The following is a 20811-nucleotide window of genomic DNA, read 5'->3' as shown; positions in this document are numbered from 1 at the left end:
TCTTTCAGCATTAATTTATCTTACTTTTATACCTATTAATATGTGTTTCTGCTTATGACACCAACAACGCCAGCTTCTTGCTACTTTTCAAAAACTGGGAAATACGGAAAAGCAGTTACAAAGGCAAGAGCATAACGTGTCTGTTGTTTCATTTTTATTCCAGCTCTGGGGATTGAACATAGGACCTCGCATGCTAGACAAATGCTCTACCACTGAGCTATATCCCAACCACAAATAGCATTTTTTGTGTGCTAGGGTTTGAACCCAGGGCCTTCTGCATGTCTATTTTTTTGTTTTTGTTTTTGTATTTTGGAGGCAGGGTTTCTCTGTGTAGCTTTGTGCCTTTCCTGGATCCTCACTCTGTAGACCAGGCTGGCCTCGAACTCACAAAGATTCGCCTGCCTCTGCCTCCCAAGTGCTGGGATTAAAAGCGTGCGACACCACCGCCTGACAGTGTCTATGTTTTTTAAAACATTTTATTTATTTATTTGTTTGTTTGTTGAGAGAGAGAGAGGGAGAGAGGGAGAGAGGGAGAGAGAGAGAGAGGGAGAGAGAGGGGAGAGGGAGAGAGGGAGAGAGGGAGAGAGGGAGAGAGGGAGAGAGGGAGAGAGAGAGAGAGGGAGAGAGAGGGGAGAGGGAGAGAGGGAGAGAGGGAGAGAGGGAGAGAGGGAGAGAGGGAGAGAGGGAGAGAGGGAGAGAGGGAGAGAGGGAGAGAGGGAGAGAGAGAGAGAGGGAGAGAGAGGGAGAGGGAGAGAGGGAGAGAGGGAGAGAGGGAGAGAGGGAGAGAGGGAGAGAGGGAGAGAGGGAGAGAGGGAGAGAGGGAGAGAGGGAGAGAGGGAGAGAGGGAGAGAGGGAGAGAGGGAGAGAGGGAGAGAGGGAGAGAGGGAGAGAGGGAGAGAGGGAGAGAGGGAGAGAGGGAGAGAGGGAGAGAGGGAGAGAGGGAGAGAGGGAGAGAGGGAGAGAGGGAGAGAGGGAGAGAGGGAGAGAGGGAGAGCGCACCACAGTGTGTGTAGGCCCAACCCTGGCTCTCACCTGATTCCTCCCACTCTCTTCCTCTTACTGAGAGGCACAGACAGGTCTGGAAGCAGGTTAGGATGCATGCAAATAAGTTTCCGATCAGGACCCACGTGGGGAACACAATAATCAGGATGGCTCTTTAGCCAGAGATCAGTTTACAGCCTGCCTCCTGTGAGTCTTCTTAAAGCTGTCCTCAAGCCAGCAAACTATCAAAAAAAAAAATTCAAGACAGGGAATAAAATCCGTTTCTTGTCTCCCAGAGCTCCCTGACCTTAGGGCTAAAACTTAAGCATCTGGAGAGCAAGGCTCCTGACCCCACAGCAGTCAAGTTTCAGCTGTGGCATTTAAGGTGTGCAATGGGAGAAATGAGAAAGCCGAGAAAGGAACTGCCAAATGTCACAGCACCAAAGTAAGAAAACAGCGCTGGTTACTGGTGCTGGTTACCACGCAGAAAGGTCATGGCCACAACAGAACCAGTATCAGTATCTGAGCTTTATTAGGAGGAAGAGGGGTGGGGGTGGGGTACAAGAGAACCAGGCCTGGTAAGGAGCATGCGCAAAGAGAGAAAGATGGTGGGGGGAAGAGGAAATAGAACAGAGAGAGAGGGTGGGGTCTGCGTCTGGCTTTTTAAGGGTTCCCGTGAACATGTGCAGGTGGGCTTATGGAGCTACACCACACATGCACTGGTTGTGTGATCACACCATGAGCACAGTCACCAGCACACACTGATGATGTAAGACACAAGACCCTTTGCTTAACTCCTGAACTGCGCATGTGCGGACATGCAGCTGGAGTGAGGGCAGAATTCTAACAATTAGGCTTGGTGGCAAGCATTTCTACCTGCTAAGCCCTCTTGATAGCCAAAGACTGCTGCATTTTATCTGGTTTTCCTGTTCAGGATTGTGATCCATCTTTTCATTGCTTTTTCTTGGATTATGACTATGCTCTTTCTCTCCACAGCATAATTCCCACGTCACATCCCCTCACGTACTTCGTCAGGCCATTTTTTAAATTAATTAATTAACTAATTTTACAACCCAACCCTAGCCTCCCCTCTCTCCTCTCCTCCCACTCCATTCTCCCACCTCTGCTCCCCCCATCCACCCCTCCTCTGTATTAGCTCAGAAAGGGGCAGGCCTTCCATGGGCATCAGTAAAGCATTGGTATGATAGCTGCCTTATGACCAAGCACCTACCCCCATATTCAGGCTGGCAAGGCAGTCCAGCATGAGGGATGGGTTCCCAAGAGCCAGCCAAAGCACCAGGGCAGCCCCGCTCCCATTGCCATCAGGCCATTTTTAAAGGCCTGTACTAGCTCCACTCAATGAAAACCTTGTGAATTCATACACACAGAAGACACAGTTGGCAACAAACCACATATATGATGGCAGCCCTTTAGGATTAAAAGAAAGGAGCAAATTCCTGCCACTTAGGGCAGCCATGGAAATGGCACAGGCCATGGTGCTGATATAAACAGACCACAGCTTGCTTTTTCTATTGCGGTGATAAAACACTATGACCAAAAGTAACTTGGGGGAGGAAAGGGTTTATTTTAGCTTACAGCTCTCAGGTAACAAGCTACCACTGAGGGAAGTCAGAGCAGAAACCGAGAGGCAGGAACTGAAGCAGAGACCATGAAGGAATGCTGTTTACTTGCTTGCTTACTCAGTCTGCTTTCTTACACAACCCAGGACCACTTGCCTAGAGGTGGTACCACCCACAGTGAGCTGGGACTTCCCACATTAATTATTAGCCAAGAAAATGCCCTACAGACTTGCCTAAAGGCAATCTAGGGGAGGCATTTTCTTAATTGAGATTCTTCTTCTCAAATATGTCTTGGTTTGTGCCAAACTGATAAAAACCCAGCCAGCACACAGACCTACTGCTTTCCAGCTAGGACCTGCCTATTGCCTTTTTACTACCTTCCTATAATAGGATAAGCCCATTGGTTACATCAGAGCTCTCATGACCTAACTATCTGGACACACCCTCAGAGACATACTCCTAGGCATTTCCAGATCATTAAGTTGACATTATTAATCATCACAGGGCTGTAAAGATGGCTCTGCAGTTAAGAGCACTTGCTGCTTTTGCACGAGACCCAGATTTGGTTCCCAGCACCAACATGGCACATCATAGCTGCTTATAACTCCATAGCCAATACCCTCTTCTGACCTCCATGGGTTTCTGCATGCATACAGGGCACATAAACTCACAGAGGCATACATACACACACATGAATAAACAAAGAAAACCTCAAAATGTGTGTGTCTGGGGGGGGGGTGCTGGAGAGACGGCTAAGCAGTTAAGAGAGTACTGCTCTTCCAGAGGACCCTAGAGTGTTGGTTCCCAGAATCTCTATCAGGCTACTTCCAACTGTTTGTACTCCAGCACCAGGGGACCTGATGCCCTCTTCTGGACTACATGAGTATCTGCATACACATGCATATTATCCACCCCTTGAACCCACACAAACACAAATTACTGAAAATAAAAATAAATCTTGAAAATCACTCATTAAAAAAATTAAAACCAGTGTAGATGGATTTTCTTTTCTGCCACCAGCCCCAAATAATGACATGGAGAATAATTATTAATTATGAAAGCTCAGCCTTAGCTTAGGCTTATTCCTAACTAGTTATTATAACTTAAATTAACCCATATTTTAAAACCTGCGTTCTGTCACATGGCCCATTCCCTCATCTCTCCATACTGCTCATCCTGCTTCTTCTTCCATGTCTGGCTAGTCACTCTGCCTTTCTTCTTCCCAGAGTTCTCGCTGTGCCTGGAAGTCCTGCCTACACCTCCTGCCTAGCTCATGGCCATCCAGCCTTTTACTACGCCAATCACAGCAATACATCTTCACAGTGTACAAATATCCCACAACATTTTCCCCTTTTCCTCTAAATAAAAAGGGAAGGTTTTAACTCTAACACAGTAAAATTATATACAATAAGAACAACTATCAGGTAAGAATTGCATTTAAAATGTCCAGTCTATCTGTATTTGGCAAATTTAGAGAAATTATTCCATTAACTATCCTATCTTGGTGAATCCAAAGTTTTGTATCTAATTTACTTACTAACCTAACTTGTATTACTAACCCAAAACTATTTTTTCAGACCTCAAAACATTTTCTTAAACAACTTAAGCTTTTATGTCTTTCAACCTTATATACTTTACACCTCTTTTGTGAGTTTTTTTTTCTTAATTTGGTAACAAGGAAAATTGTAACTATAACTATTGGGTCTTTAACCCCATCAGAGACCTGAGAAGGATATAATATTACCTGAGTAAACAGGAAGTGCAGAGCAAATATCTTCCAAAACTATAGAAATGATAGAAACAGATGGCTGCCTGGACAGTCAACCAAAGTTCCTTTGCAATGGTGGGGCATCCATCTTTGGCCTACAGGCCTAGAATATCTGACAGATTTTTCTGTGAAGCAGAAATTTTGAAGGACTGTCCTACCTTGTCTTGGCAAAGTTTGGCAGTCACTTTCTTCTGTGTCCTACTTGTCCAATTTGGACAGCATACTGTCAGCAGCCAAGGCAAGGGCAGTTTCTTGCCCAGTGGCTAGCTTTTCCACAATAAAGGCAAACTCCATATGGAGATTTTTCGATGCCCAGCATCCTTTTATAAAGTAAATTGGTGCTACCAGGAGCAGACATGTCTCACTGTCATGAAAAGCCTTAGGTTAATACAGCCTAAATGCCATATTCTGTAGGTCTCTAAAGTGTTTGAAGATCACCTACCTATCTAAAATATATCTCTGCTGTCTTAGTTGGGGTTTCTATTGCTGTTACCAAACACCATGACCAAAAGGCAAGTTGAGGAGGAAAGGATTTATTTGACTTACACTTCAGCATTGCCATTAATCACTGAAGGAAGTCAGGACAGGATCTCAAACTAAGCAGGATCCTGGAGGCAGAAGTTGATGCAGAGGCCATGGAGGGGGAGCTGCTTACTGGCTTGCTTCCCATTGGCTTGCTCAGCCCACCTTCTTATAAAACCCAAGACCAGCATCCCAAAGATGGTACAACCCACCATCAGCTGGGCCCTCCCCCATTGATCACTAATTGAGAAAATGCCATACAGCTGACTCTCATTGAGGCATTTCCTCAACTGAGGCTTCTTCCTCTAATGACTCGAACTTGTGTCGAGTTGACACAAAACCAGCCAGTACATCTGCTTAACCTTGAAAATGTTCCTAACATGACTACAAGTTTGATTATTATAGATGACTAACTACTAACCTGTATTTCTTAATTACACATTACATTTTTAAATGAACTGCATAGGTACAATACTTTAAACAAGAGTAGAAACATATATACAGTAATAACATAGCAAAAATAACCTTAAATTTGTATCACTATACAAAAATTCATACCAATACAAAATATTTAGATTAATAGTTGCTTTTTAGTTTAAAGTAGATTCAATAATCTACTCTTTTATCTCATCCTTTACATATGCCCCTTTTTCTTCTCAGAAAGAGATCCTTGAATCTAACCTCACTTGCTTAGTTTCCTCCCTTACCATGACCAGTAACAATTTGCAACCAACCCCCCTAAACAATAACAAACATCCATAATCCATTGAACAACCAAAAACCATCCATGAAACCTCTTGGGAATGTGGGCATCATGTTCTCTAGAATGCTTCCTGTTGTCTGGGAGTAATGGCATTTCTGGCAGACCTGAGAAAACTGGGACAATGGTCAAGTCCTGGAAGAGCTAGCTGTATTATTTTTTGTTTAGTCTCTGTGTGATTTAAGTGTAGAGCTTATCTGAAGTCTTGACTAGAGTAGTCTGTGAGGCTGGACCATCTCAGCTTTCAAGTTGTTTTGGATATAGAATTTTGAAGAAACTGCAACAGAGGCATTCTAAGAGGCTGGATCACCTAGGCTACTTATTTGTCTTCATTGGTATCTGGGTTTATTTTTTTCTTCCTGAAAACACACAGATTTTTAAAGGTGACATATATCTGCATTAACACAAGTATGGAAATGTGCAGTGTGTACAGGTCAGGTAAAGATGTTTTTTTTGTTTTATGTTTGAGCAGGTAAAAGGTATCTGTCAACTTTATAAGTCTTTTTGGACTGTATAACCAAACCTCTATCCATGCCATATGAAAGGATGGCATGTAATAATAAGTCATGAGAACTCTGTAGCCAACAAGATTTATCATGTCTCATCTAGTATCAGAACTATTCCCATTTCAAGGGATCAGCATATATGTCACCTGTCATATAATCTTTCATTTTTTTCTTTATGTCTGTAGCCAAAAATTTCAGGAGGTATCCTCTAGCCAAATCTGATCTTTATTAATTTTGAAAAGAATCATAACTTTTGTTTCCTTTGGAAACAAAGGCATAACCTCTCTCCCAATGCAACATATTTTCTGACTTCCATTTTGAAGTTAAGACATTCTCAAAATATATAGGTTGGTTTAATTTAGCAGTTTCTATACTCTAATGTCTCTCAGCAACTATTGTTTTTTGTACATTAGCATTTAAAAAATTCAAAGTCAATAAACACCGTACAAGATCCAGACACCCTGTGTATTTTCCATCTTTTTGTGGCTATTTTTTAATTACTTTACTCTCTCTTTAAGGACTTTATTATTTTTAAACTATTTTTTCTATACCCATTTTCTTTTCTTTCTTCAGCATCTAAGCACATCTTAAAACAGACTGTACCTTTTTAGAGGTTTTCTGTGTCTGGACCTGGCTTTCCTAAGCACCTAGAGCGTTCTCTGGCCGTGTGAGACAAACCTTAAACTGTCATGTCAGCCACTGGGTGGCTCAGCTTAACACAAGCACCAGCAGCTAGCTCTAGCCTGCAGGCAGCAGCCAGTAGCTACACCTCTGTATGCCACCAAGCACCCACCCACCCGAGAGACTGCAGGACTAGGAAGCCCCATCCAGATCCACTTTCAGAAGTTTCCTTAGCTTTATCAAGTCCTGTGTTTGGATATTCAAGCCTCCACATTGGATGCCATATGTAGACGGACTTGCTTTGCCACCACCAGCCCCAAATTATTCATTATGGAAGCATTGCCTTAGCTTAGGCTTGTATCTAACTATTCTTTCTTATATATATATTTTTTATTATTAAGACATTTCTACTCATTTTACATACCAACCACAGACCCCCTCCCCTCCCTCCTCCCACCCCCCAGTCTTTTTCTCCATCCTACCATCTATTCCCACCTCCTCCGAGGTAAGGCCTCCCATGGTACACTCAGCTGAGGCAGGTCCAAGCCCCTCCCCCTGCACCAAGGCTGTGTAAGGTGTCCCATCATAGGCAGTGGGCTCTAGAAAGCCTGCTTGTGCCCTAGGGATGGAATCCTGATCCCACTGCCAGGGGGCCCCTTAAGCAGATCAAGCTACATAACTGTCTCATCCATGCAGAAGGCCTAGTCCAATCCCGTGGAGTCTCCACAGCTATTGGTCCACAGTTCATGAGTTCCCACTAGTTTGGTTTGGTTGTCTCTGTAGGTTTCCCCATTATGACCTTGATGCTTCTTGCTCATAGAATCCCTCTTCTCTCTCTTCAACTGGACTCCCGGAGCTCGGCCTGGTGCTTGAATGTGGATCTCTGCATCTGCTTCCATCAGTTACTGGATGAAGGCTCTATGGTGACAGTTAGGGTATTCACCAGTCTGATTACCAGGGTAGGCTAGTTTAGGCACCCTCTCCACTATTGCTAGTAGTCTAAGGTGGCGTCATCCTAGTGGTTTCCTTGGGAACTTGCCTATCGCCATGATGTCTCCCTCTATCATGGTATCTCTTTCATTGCTCTTCCACTCCATCCCTGTTCCAGCTCGACCATCCCATTCCTTTATGTTCTCATCCCCCATCCCCTACCCTCCATTGCCCCATCATCCCCAGTTTACTCATGGAGATCTCATCCATTCCCCCTTCCCAGGACAATCTATGTGTCCCTCTTGGGGTTCTTCTTGTTAGCTAGCCTCTCTGGAGCTGTGGGTTGTAGTCTGGTTATCCTTTGCTTTACATCTAGTATCCACTTATGAGTGATACATACCATGTTTGTCCTTCTGAGACTGGGTTACCTCACTCAGGATATTTTCTAGTTCCATCCATTTGCCTGCAAATTTCATGATGTCATTGTTTTTCTCTGCTGAGTAATACTCCATTGTGTATATGTACCACATTTTCTTTATCCATTCTTCAGTTGAAGGGCATCTAGGTTGTTTCCAGGTTCTGGCTATTACAAGTAGTGCTGCTATGAACATAGTTGAGCATGTATCTTTGTGGTGTGATTGAGCATTCCTTGGGTATATGCCCAAGAGTGGTATTGCTGGGTCCTAAGGTAGACTGATTCCCAATTTTCTGAGAAACTGCCATGCTGATTTCCAAAGTGGCAACCTAACTAGTTCTTACAACTGAAATTAACCCATATTTTTAATCTTTATTCTGTCACATGGCTCTTTACCTCATCTCTCCATACTGCCCATCCACAACAGAGCCACATACCCAGAAATATTCTCTTGTTTTCTGAGAGGAGAAACCATGTATAGCCTGCTCAGTGTGCCCACAGGAAACTGGCAAGACATGTATGACAAATGCCTAGTCAACCAATAGGTGAGCTGATGGCAGACCAACGTAACAACACGCCAGAGCACGACATGGTGAACCAATGCGTCGTTTATTGGGGTTAATTACAGGAGAAGTGTCTCAAAGGCAGTGCATCCCTGAAAGCCCACTGGGCACTGGTTGACAAAAACTGCAACTGTCACTTACTGTATCCTGGGCAGGTCATTCCACAGGTTGGAGAATGTCTCTTCCAAGCAGCTTGGCTAGTCTGTTTCCTTGGCAGTCCTTACTGCTTATATCAGCTTAGGGAGGAAGGCACATTGTACATCTGGTCAGGTTTGGGTATTTCAGAAGACTCACGTGTTCTTTACTTCCCAGGTCTGGACGAGCCTCCCATCAAAACTTCCTAAGTCTTCAGGAGCTTTGCTCCAGGACGGGATGTTTTAATACAGAAGAAATCATGACACAGCACAGCCTCTCTGGCCTGGCCCACGCTGGCATTTGTCTGGCTCTCCTAGCATGGACAGAACCTCAAGGACATCAGTAGTTTCCTGCATTTGACTCAGCCCCAGCTCACAGTAAATGCTGATTGAGGGAACAGTCAACATTTCACCCACGGCCACTACTACCTTTTATGTTCCTAAATCCCCACACTGAACCTTCGTCCGTGCGTATCTGACAGCCTTTGGGGTCTACTGCAGCACCTCTCGGGCTTCTGATTGTCGATACGAGTTGAGGCTTGATGACTTTTGGCTGGTGAGGCCCTGTGTGCTGTAGAATGTTGTACAGTGTGAGCTCTACCCAATAAATGGAAGGAGCTCAACCACATCTTCCACAAGGTGTAAGAAATAAAATGTTCTCACACATTGTCCCATATCCCGAGCCTGGGTAAACCTCAGAGATTCCTGAAGGGACTCTCAAGGCAGTCTGGAGATCTTTAAAAAACTGTCAACAGCTTGTGAATCAGGAAAAATGTCTGATTCAGACCCCACTATCTGGAGAAGTGCGAGGTGGGAGCAAAGCATATTCTCTACTCCTTCTCCAAGAATGCCTCGAACATCTCTCTGGCCTCTGGCTCCGAGGTGTTTTTCTATTCCCTGCATATGATTTTGCCACCTGTGGATCGGGGGTTTGCCTTCTATGAACAAGGACTCGGACTCTCTCACGGCATCTCCAGCCCTACAGTATGCCCTTGCTGTGGTCATCCCTCATATGAGCCCAGGACCCAGACACCTCCCACCATGAGGCTGATGGGCCTGTTCCAGGCAGGTGAGTGGGCTTGGGAACTGGGGTTATAGGCTCTGAGTCAAACTGAGCCTCATCTCCCCACATGGCTTCTGACATGGAATCTATAATTCCCCATCAAAATATCAGAAACAGCAACCATTCCATTCTTTGAGCCCCACTGATCATCCTATACCATGCCTCTATTTTGCACTGTGTCTGTCTCTGGCAACTGATTCATGCAAGGATTGATAGGATAAGACTTTGGTGGCCATAATCACACTGCCCAGGGCAAATTCCACCTTTTCTCTGTGGATACCAGAGTTTCACAGGAGATAATGGCAGAAGAAAGGAGGCAGAAAGAAGAAGAAGGAGGAGGAGGAGGAGGAGGAGGAGGAGGAGGAGGAGGAGGAGGAGAAGGAGGAGAAGGAGGAGAAGGAGGAGGAGGAGGAGGAGGAGAAGGAGAATGAGAAGGAGAAGGAGGAGGAGAAGAAGAAGGAGGAGAAGGAGGAGGAGGAGAAGAAGGAGGAGAAGGAGGAGGAGGAGAAGGAGGAGGAGGAGGAGAAGGAGGAGGAGGAGAAGGAGGAGAAGGAGAAGGAGGAGGAGGAGAAGGAGGAGAAGGAGAAGGAGAAGGAGGAGGAGAAGAAGGAGGAGAAGGAGAAGGAGGAGGAGAAGAAGGAGGAGAATCAGAAGGAGAAGGAGAAGGAGGAGGAGGAGAAGGAGGAGGAGGAGGAGAAGGAGGAGAAGGAGAAGGAGGAGGAGAAGAAGGAGAAGGAGAATGAGAAGGAGAAGGAGGAGGAGAAGAAGAAGGAGGAGAAGGAGGAGGAGGAGAAGGAGGAGGAGAAGGAGGAGGAGGAGGAGAAGGAGGAGGAGGAGAAGGAGAAGGAAGAGAAGGAGAAGGAGAATCAGAAGGAGAAGGAGAAGGAGGAGAAGGAGAATCAGAAGGAGAAGGAGAAGGAGGAGAAGGAGAAGGAGGAGGAGGAGGAGGAGGAGGAGAAGGAGAAGGAGAAGGAGAAGAAGAAGGGGCTTCAAATGGAACTACTGGAGCAGACGCCTGTGGATGTAGCAGGTAAGTCCCAGGCTCTGGGAGGTCATAGGAGCTGTACTGTAAGGCTGGTATGGAACCCTGTCCCGGGACTGGCAAAGGGCAGAACATCAGGGGCTTACAGCACCTGGTTCCACTCTTGATCTTGCATGTCACCCTCTCACTAGCCCTCATCCACATCCCAGAAACCCTGGAGGCTGGCTGTGCCAGGAACCTAATATTATCTGTGCTCTGGGTCTGTGAGCAGGGGATGCCTGATGTCAGCTGTCCCCACAATTCACGATTACAACCAATCTCACCTTTCAGGAAACATTCCTTTGAGCTAGTGCAACCACGGAGAAAATAATCCAGATAATCGTGTCTCTTTGGTTGCTGGGTCAGGGTTGGGGACCTGTGGTGCCTATCTGAGGTATGGCTGGCTGGGGAAAAATGCTAGCCCGCTTCTCAGGTCCTGTCTTCTCTTCCTTGGATAAGCATACAGTCCCTAGAACATGGAGGATGTGAGGGTCAGGTACCCAGTACTGGATCCCTAGTGCTAAGGGGCACAACAGAGGAGATGAGCCCTGCTCTCACCAAACTAGTGTGATGGAAGGTTGTACAGACAGGGACATCAAGGATACACTATACAGAAGACCACTAATATGGAAACCACCAAGGTTTCCTAGTACTCAGTGGTGGGGGAAAACACACAGAAACACATACAAGTGGTTTGTGATCTCCATGCTGGATACTAGAGCTGTGAGAACATGGTCTAGTCTTAGCACCTAATGCTGAGCTTGACATACTGTTCAAGCACTACGAGTCAAGTCTGATCTAAACATGAGCCCCACTCTACAGATCACAACAGATAATTCTAAATGTTGAGTTATTCCCTAGAGCAGAACAGCTCACTGGTGGGCTTGGAGGGGACTAGGCTAGAAGAAAAGTGGGTACACATTTGCACAGGGCAGCTACTCCCTTCACAAAGGTAGCATGACACTGAGTATATTTGGACTAGCCTCTCCTCTGTGGCATCTGCAACAGAAAAAGCTGCACGCAAGGAACTAGACTGGGCCCTGCAGTGCTATGCATAAAAGTGAGAGGGCTGCAAAGGGAAGGAAGGACCTTGTGTTCTAAGAACAGAACACCACAGGGCCTCCTGTGGTCATTTCTGGGGGTACAAGTGTCAGTTGTGGGGGCATTCCTTTAGCAAAACTATCACCCATCCAGACTTCATCTCATTTTTTTGTACCTCTTAATACAAGACAGCTCAAAGGTGAGAGGAGAGTTGGTCCAGGTCTCTTGCTCAGAAACTCCAAATGAGGGAATCTACTCCAACTACTCCAACCTCAGCCAGGTCAACTCTGTGGATGTCAGTGAAGAGGATCAGCCCAAATATCCTGATGTCTGAGGTGGAGCCTACAACACATAAAATCATTTTGAGTTCAGGGAACTGTTGTAGACCACTAGGTTTCTTATGGCTGTACCCAGCAGGACTGAATAAGAGGTTGATTGGACCATGGGCCTGGGTACCAGGTGTTTGTAAGGGTCTACACTTGACTGTAACTAGCAAGGGGGAGGGCTTTTGCTCCACCCCTTGGCATTGTTATAAACAGACCTTTGGAATAAAGTTCTGGACCCATTTGGATAAGGATCCAGGCCCACTCAAGTCTATCCTGTGTTTTCTCTCTATTTCTCTCCCCTCTATTTCTAACTAAGTCTCTTATCCCTCATTCTTCAAGAGTCCCTGGGGTAAATAATGGTGGGGGCTGGTCCTCTACAGATGGCGCCTGAACAGAGACAAAGAAAAAGATAAAAAGGAAAAAAAATAACCCTAGGACTTGGCAAAAGGATTGTGGGGGTGTTGCAAGTGTAGGCATGCCAATAAGGAATTGAAAAATGAAGGCAATGGTATTTTATTCTCCGGTGTATAGGTAGGTGGTGAAATACCACAAGGCTACAGCATTAGCGCTCTCTCTCTTGCTCTCTCTCTTGCTCTCTTGCTCTCTCTCTCTCTCTCTCTCTCTCTCTCTCTCTCTCTCTGTCTCTCTCTCTCTCCTATCTATGAAAAATTAGGAAGGTAGAGTGTAGCAATATAGTGTAGGAAAAACTTAGAAATGTAAAGTAGTATAGAAAAAATTTACTTAAGTTAGGCAACTAGACAGAGAAACTAAGTCTTCAATCTTCTAATGTTGGGGGCTATGAACGCAAACTGGGAAAAAATCCACCTTCTTTAAACTTAATGGGCAGAAAAAAATCTATATCTTTTTTGAGCATATCGGGTAGAAAAAAGATTTCTATGGAAGCTTTTGGCCTGAGGTCAGCTAAAATGCTAGGTCCAAGCAGCAGAGGAAAGAGATTCCCCCTGCAGCGGGTGCAGATGGAAACAAAAATCCTCTGCTCCGCCAGCAGTGCAACATTGTAACCGGGAATTAGTTCCCTCTTGGCCACAGAAGCCAAAGTTTAGAGAACAGAAGATTTGGGGAAACTTGATGGTCTTTCTTTCTCTTGGGAAAAACATAAAAAACTTAAAAGCCTTTCAGAACTTTCTCAGTTTTGCTTTCTGTAAGGAAAAATTAGTTTCACCTGGACGGGAAAATTCCCCTGAGGCAAGGGCCTGAAGAGGCAGGGAAGCCAAGCTGCAGCTGCACTGCCTGGAAGGAGCCGGGCAGGGAAAGAACAGGGAGCTATCCAGGAGAGAAGCTTTCTTTTCCATCAGAGAAAGGACCTTTCTGAAACAAATGTTTTTGGTTTGCCTCACTGATCCAGAGTAAAGCCCTAAGGGTTTTGCCTCAGGCAATACGCTGCAGCCTGAGTGTGCAGACAAATGGATACAAAACTGCTCAGGAACTGGGTCAGAGAAAAGATCTAAGCATAGAGGTATACCTGTTAAATGGTGGCACAGGCATTCTAAAGCAAGCTTAGGAAAGAAAAATCTCCCAGTGCAAAAGCGAAACTCTGGAAAGGGAACCAGAAAGTTTGCTAGTGTACCCGAAAGGCTTTCTGGGAAATATAATATCAATGCAAGTTTGAAACAGTGCCTTATATGGTCTAATAGCTGTGCAAGGAATATTTGCTAAGAGCTTCACAGCAGTTCAATACGGGAATTTCACCCTCAGCCTAAGATGAGGCTTTATGGTAGCTTTTCTGCTGTAACAGAAACGTTTGTCTGAATTACGGCACAGGGAAGCTGTTATGAATTTGGGTAAAGGGACAGCCTCTAGTTAGAAACCATTTACCGCTGAGAGCACATCGCCGGGGGTTCGGAATGGCTGAGAGAGCTTGGCAAGAAAGGTAACTTTGTGTGGCTTTGTTCTGAGAATGTTACAGCTCCCTAGCAACAAGTGTTACAACTCCATAACAAAAGCACTCACTAAATCCCAGTGTTGACAAATCTTGCTTCAAACTTTCAAGAACTTTTAGAATAATATCAAAGCTGACTAAACTCTGAACTTTAGAAATGATTTGCGTATTTCTGGTGTTAATAGTTTAGCTAAAAAAATATTTTCTAGGTGTTAAGAAATATCTTATAGATGTTTGCTTTAATGTTAAGTTAGTTCTATTATATGTAAAATGATAATAGTTAAGAAATCTCTCCTAGATATCTTTTCTAAATCTCTTCTAGGTATTAAGAAATCTTTAGGTGTTTGAATAGATCTATAGAATTTCTTTAAGACATGTAGTAATAAATGGCCATGTTAGTTGTAAATGTAAGTTTACATAAGATAAGAAGTATATTTGCTAAGGTAGTATAAGAAGTATATTTACGGGGCTGAAGAGATGGCTCAGAGGTGAAGAGCACTGACTGCTCTTCCAAAGGTCCTGAGTTCAATTCTCAGCAACCACATGGTGGCTCACAACCATCTGTAATGAGATCTGGCGCCCTCTTCTGGCCTGCAGGGACACATGCAGTCAGAACACTGTATACATAATAAATAAATAAATCTTTAAAAAAAAAAAAGAAGTATATTTACAAAACTACACAGAGAAACCCTGTCTTGGGAAAAAAAACAAACAAACAAAAAGGAAGTATATTTACTAAGGTAGTCCTATAGAATGTAACTAATACTTAGGTAAGGTTTATAAAGTAGACCTATAGAATGTAAGTTTAAATAAGAAATGTAAAGGCTTGAATAGGACTTAGGGTTTGTAGAGTAGTCCTATAGAATGTAAGTTTATTATGAAGGTTTGAATGAAACTTGGATAAGGTTTATAAAGTAGTCCTGCAGAATGTCGGTTTAAATAGGTCATAGATTTAGTCAGAAAAATGTAGGTTTAGAATATATAGGCTTTAGGTCTAAAGATACGAAGAATAGATTTTCCCAGCCTGGGAAATCAATATCCATAGCAGACTTGGCAGTTCCGGAAACTACCAATAACAACAAGAAGCAGCTCCAGAGACTGCCAGCTTCAGAAAATAGCAACCACGTGTCCACATCTGAGATCCATGAAGCATCATAGCTTCTCAAGCAGCAGTCACCAAGAGCCAGTGCAAGAGCCAGCAGCCAGAGGGTCTCGGAAGCTGAGACCCTCAAGGCATCAGTGCCGTGCAGGTGTACGAGGGTCTACAAGCTTTTTACCAAAAGAAAGCCACCGTGAAAAATGAACAAGCTAAGCTATGAGAGAGGCTAACGGCAAGCCGCAGTTTGGAAAGCCCAGCAGAGATGCCGTGCTGTAGAAAAGGTGAACAGCAAGGTTCTGTAGCCTTTGAGATACTACACTTCTAGAAAGGCGAACAGTGGAGAGAGCCCAGTGGTTTGCTTCGCCTCGGAAAAGATGAACCGCAAGCAATGAGACCTCGGAGACCTGACTGCTTCCAGAGGCTGAGAGAAGAATGGTGTCGGTGCCTGACAAGCAGCTGAGTACTCCAGGCTGAACAGCCAGCCTGGGGTTCTGTGGGAACCGCTGAGTCCGAGCTCCGAGCAGCAGAATGTTACTAGAATCATGGAGTTGCCCTGAAGCTACATTCGTTGATCCAACAGGACAGCAAACAGAGGATTCCAAGACCCAGGATCCTGAGTATGTTAAAACAGGTAATGGGGCCCAAGAAAGCCGCAGTTCGTAGCAACTCGGTTTTCCTCCCAGAGCCAGAGTTGCTGTGGGGAAGCAATGGCTCAGCTCCTAGGAGACACAGGGGTCCAGGAATGGCTGCTTAGGGGAGGCACAGACAGATTGGACTGTGAAAGCCGTGAAAGCCTGATACAGCTAGCAACAAAAGTTTTTCAGTTTCTGTTTGCTGACTGCACAGAGATGCTTGTTTGGGCTGAAACTGTTAACTGCAGAAAGTTTTTGGTTTGTGAGAAATATTTTTTCAGAATTGAAAAAAGAAGTCTGGTACCAGGACTCTTTTTGAACTTCCGGACTTAAGAAATGAAATGGACAGTAACAATTTCATTACAATGGGACAGTTTGAATTTACTTATGCATATAGACTCTATCAACAGTGATGACCTATGAACTGCTTACGGAACTGTTTATGTAAAAATGGAACTGTTTAAATAGAGAAGTTTTTTTTTTTGTTGTTGTTTTTTTTTTGGTTTTTTTGAGACAGGGTTTCTCTGTGTAGCTTTGCGCCTTTCCTGGGACTCACTTGGTAGTCCAGGCTGGCCTCGAACTCACAGAGATCCGCCTGGCTCTGCCTCCCGAGTGCTGGGATTAAAGGCGTGCGCCACCACCGCCCGGCTTTGGTTTTTTTTGTTTTTTGTTTTTTGTTTTTTTTGTTTTTTGGTTGAGAAGTTTAAAAAAAAACAAAACAAAACACGGGGGAGTGTTAATATTCCTCAGTATATTTAATTTAAAAATATTTTCGTGTTACTTGAGTGAATTAATGTTATGTTTTGTATAGTTCTATTAGGAAATTGTTTTTGAATGTAGGTTTGTAGGTTGAAAGTAGGTTTGTAGGAATTAGGGTTGAGAGTAGGTTTGTAGGTTGAGAGCAGGTTGTAGGATTAAGAATTTGCTTTAAGATGTAAGATTGCGAGAATTGTTACTATGTATAGCAATATTTATGTTAGAATTATGTTAACCTGTTAGTCTTTAAGTTTGATGCAGTTGCATCAAGAGTTTTTTTCTTTTAAAATATAAAGGGACCTTTTGTAGGCCCCTAGGTTTCCTAGTGGCTGTACCCAGGACTGAATAAGATGTTGATTGGACCATGGGCCTGGGTACCAGGTGTTTGTAAGGGTCTACACTTGACTGTAACTAGCAAGGGGGAGGGCTTTTGCTCCACCCCTTGGCATTGTTATAAACAGACCTTTGGAATAAAGTTCTGGACCCATTTGGATAAGGATCCAGGCCCACTCAAGTCTATCCTGTGTTTTCTCTCTATTTCTCTCCCCTCTATTTCTAACTAAGTCTCTTATCCCTCATTCTTCAAGAGTCCCTGGGGTAAATAATGGTGGGGGCTAGTCCGCCACAGGGAACTGGCCCAAGAACGGCTCCTGGTATGAGTTGCTTGGTGTCTATTGCATTTTGATCTGTTGTTGAAGGCCTACATTCAGTACATAAGGATGCATCACTTATGAACTTCCCAGTCGTGGCAATGAAAAGTCTTATCTCAGATGTGTGCTAAATGTTGACTTTTGATGGAAGGCCTTCCTACAATCAGTGCACACAAAGGGTTTCTCTTACATGTGAACTCAGTGATGCATAACTGGAGAAACTTTTATAGCCACTGTATTTTGAGGCTTCTCTGCTGTAGGAAATCTCCAATGGAAGATATTTCCAAGTTGGAAATGCAGTATCAGCATGTAATGAATTGGATGATGCACCATTAGTTGTGAAGCATTGCTAAATAACGAACCACAGTTGCTGTGACAGTAACAATTCTCCTCAAACTTGCTATGCGTTGTGGAACAGTTTCCCACAGCAATGGCATTCCTAAGGCTTCTCTCCAATGTGGCTGCTGCCGACGACGACAATGCTGACTTCTAGAAGAAGGGCTTTTCTCATTTGTGACAGTCTCTCCCTAGTGTGTTAAGCAATGTCTCCGCAAAGATGACCTGCCACTGAAAGCCTTCCTACATTAGGGACACACATATGGTTTCTCACCTGTGTGATCTTGCTGGTGACCTTAGAGTTGGCTCTTAGAAGTCAAGGCTTTCCCACAGTTACTACATTTATAAGGCTTCTCACCAGTGTGAATTCTCTGATGCATTCTGAGTACTGACTTCTGATTAAAGGCTTTCCCACACTCATTACATATGTGATGTTTTTCTCCAGTATGAATTTTCTGCTGTAGATTGAGAGATAATTTCCAGAAGATGGTTTTCCCACATTCAGAACACACGTAAGGTCTCTCCCCTGTGTGAATGCAATGTTGCACCTTCAGATGGGATGTTTTACTAAACGATTTTCCACAGTCCTGACAGTTATAAGGTTTCTCCCCAACGTGAGTCTAATGATGGGATGTCAACTCTGATTTCTGGAGAAATTATTTCCCACATTTTTGACATACAAAAGGTCTATCCTTAATATGAGTCATCTTATGTGTATGGAAACCTGACCTGTCACTAAAGGCCTTCCTATATTCTGTGCACACATAGGGTTTCTCTCCTGTGTGAATTCTTTCATGTACTTAGAGCTGGGCCTTAGCAGAGTAAGCTTTCCCACAGCCACTACATTTGCAGGGTTTCTGCCCTGTGTGAATTCGCTGGTGTGTGCTGAGGATTGACTTCTGGTTGAAGGCCTTCCCATATGCAGAACACACATAAGGTCTCTCACCAGTATGAATTCAATTATGTATCTTCAAGTGGGTTCTATTACCAAATGACTTCCCACAGTCACAACATTCATAAGGTTTCTCCCCAGTGTGAATTCGATGATGGACCTGCAGGTGGGATTTCCGATGAAATAATCTCCCACAGTCTGGACATGAATGAGGCTTCTCCCCATTGTGAACTGGATTATGTAACAGCAGGTGGGATATACAAGTGAAACATCTCCCACAGTCAGGACATTTGTGAGGCTTCTTCTCTCTTATGTGAGTTCCTTGATGGGATGTCAACTCATATCTCTTGAGGAAGGCTATCCCACATGTGTGACAGATAGCAGGTCTCTCCTTAGTGTGTGTTTATGAAAAGCTGGCCTGCCACTGAAGACCTTTCCACATTTAGTGCACTCAAGTGGTTTCTCCGGAGATTGACCTCCATGTTGCTTAAGTGGTTGTTCATGATTAATTTTTCCAAACTGATTATCTTTGTATGCTTTCTCCCATTGAGCAAGCTTACATTTAGCGTTATAAGAGCCTTGTGTGAAGAGTGGAGCAGATGCAATAGTGTCATTAAGCTGTTTGGTGATGCTGTTTTGATTCTGACCATTTGCTTCTAGGTTAGGGTCAAATCCTTTTGCAAATGAACATTTTGGAAGTCCTTCTTGTTAGGAACAAAAGCAATGGTTTCCCCAGACACTTTACATTCACATAGGCTGTCTGTGCTCAGTATTTTCTTATTAAAGGTATCAGGACTCAAATGTGGGATCTGATTTTGCTGATCTCTCTTTGTAGGGCCAATATCCTGCCACAGTCTTGTAAAACTGAACACCATGAACAGCCTCTTGTGACTTCCCTTGCTGTATCATTTTGAACTGAAACTTTCTCAGAAACTTCCTGTGATGGAGTGTCAAGCCCAGATTCCCCTTCTAGGAAGAGAAAGAAATGAAGAAGTCAGCACAATAACAGGATGGAGAAGGAATCACAAAGAATGAATACAGAAAAATCTGAGTCAGATACTAATGATGCTACTGCGGATAACACTGAATACAGCATCCCACAACCTGTGCCGTATGTCAGACACTCATCTTTACAGCACCCAGCAAGTGTTAGGAACTATGCTATGGACATATCAGCTATGGCAACTATACCCACTCTTACTTTTTAAGAGGTTAAAAAACTGAAGAATAGACTGCTTTGGGGAGTGGCCAAAATCACCTTGCTCCTCTGCAAGGAAGATCAGGTTTGGAGAAAGGCGACCAAGTCAACTTTATAGAGGACACGGATTCTTAGATGTAGTAGGGAAAGTAAGGCAGGAAAAAGACAAGTACAGGGTTCTCTTAGAACAGAACCAAGGGTGAAGCAGGGGGTCACAGCAGAGGATTTCATCAGCTGTGGAGAAATGCAAATTAATATCCTTTATCCATTTCACGTGCTTATGATTTTTGTTGCATTTTTTCCTTCTTTTGTCTTGTGTTGTTGAGAATTGACCCCATGGTCTTCTCATGCTACAGCCACTCTACCCTTAGGATCCAGACCCTTAAAGTTTCATTATTTTATTTGTATTTTTAGATAAGATCTCATGTAGTGTAGGTTAGTTTTAAATTAAATGTGTGCTGAGGGTAACCTTGAACTTCTGGTCCTCCTGCCTCCACCTCCAAAGTATTGCCATTACAGAAGTAATTGAATGCCCAGCTACACTTTCACTCTTAAACAGAAACTTCACATATATTTTGGCTTTGCTTATGCTCTTGATCTTACATTATGTATCCCCAGACATATGCTTAGAGTGTCTCTAACTTTTTATGTCTAATGTAACCTATCAGCGCCATGCTGAAAAGCTTTTTTGTAACTCTCAAATATATCTTACTCATGTGGACATGGAAATATCCAATTTACTCTAAACAGTTTCCTCATATTCCCTACCCACAACTAAATTTGCTTTGTCTGCTCCTTTGTTCCAGTTCAAAACTGCTTCATGGAGCAGTACCCATAACTGTGTGTTGAAAACTACCTTCCAGTGTCACCTAACATCTAGGGTAAGATCACTGTGTCTAAATTTCAAAAGCAATTGCTCTCCAGACCTTCATGTTGGCTTGTATTTCAGGCAGCCCATCATTAAACAGAACAACGGTACCAAGGTTAATGTTCTTCCCATTTCATGCTACCATGAGTTGGATTAGAATTTCTTCCCTTGAGTTTCTATAAACAGATATTGAAAATCTCCTTCTATAGTAGGTAAAAATATTATTTTCTGCCTACCTTTGGAAATTCA

At 43.8% G+C, this 20811-nt stretch overlaps 1 long non-coding RNA gene across 1 annotated transcript; it reads left to right on the top strand.

Annotated features, from left to right (window-relative positions):
- Nucleotides 1–13840: 13840 nt before the first annotated feature.
- LOC131923063 (uncharacterized) lies at nt 13841–19967 on the top strand. The gene is made up of 2 exons (XR_009382496.1): nt 13841–14122; nt 19332–19967. It is a non-coding gene; the product is annotated as an uncharacterized LOC131923063 (long non-coding RNA).
- Nucleotides 19968–20811: the final 844 nt, after the last annotated feature.

This window comes from Peromyscus eremicus, chromosome 1 (genome assembly GCF_949786415.1).
Source record: "Peromyscus eremicus chromosome 1, PerEre_H2_v1, whole genome shotgun sequence".
In the NCBI taxonomy this organism is placed as follows: domain Eukaryota; kingdom Metazoa; phylum Chordata; class Mammalia; order Rodentia; family Cricetidae; genus Peromyscus; species Peromyscus eremicus.
This window is presented reverse-complemented; position numbering and strand designations above follow the sequence as displayed.